Source organism: Harpia harpyja, chromosome 19 (genome assembly GCF_026419915.1).
Source record: "Harpia harpyja isolate bHarHar1 chromosome 19, bHarHar1 primary haplotype, whole genome shotgun sequence".
NCBI classification, from domain to species: Eukaryota; Metazoa; Chordata; class Aves; order Accipitriformes; family Accipitridae; genus Harpia; species Harpia harpyja.
Window position 1 is genome coordinate 21,361,695 of NC_068958.1, and position 549 is coordinate 21,362,243.

Sequence of the window (549 nt, forward strand, 5' to 3'; positions counted from 1 at the left end):
GTGCTATTTTATTTTTAAGCCTCGTGGGAGTTTGAAGCAGATAAAGGGCAGCTTTCTCCTGAAAAGGACAGTTATGCTTTAGGAAAAAAAAAAAAAAAAAAATTACTTGTGTAACTTTTAGTGGTCCCCTTCCCCAAACACCGCACCAGTGCAGCCCAGCCTCCCAGGGTGGGATGTGGGGAGAGCCCACCCAGCTCCCTTCCAGGTAAACACCGTGCCTGCTTCTCAGTCCTAAAAGAAAGCATTTAGTGTAAGGAACAATCCTATGAATTAAGGTAAGTATCCGGTGCTTCAAGACACAGCAAAAGTAGGATCAGGCTGCCGCAGCCCTCCAGACCATTCCTCATCCCATACGGAGCGAGTGCATTTTCCCCCAGCTCGTCCCGCTAAGCGTGGTGTGAAGGAAAGGCTTAAAACTGGGGTGGGGAGGCTGAAGGGCAGAGCAAGTTCCTGCTGTGCTTGAGCCTTGCACTGACCTAGCAACTCTTCAGCACGTAAACCTCACAGCAGTGACCTTTGTAAACAAAGCTTGCATTCCCCCCCCCCCCC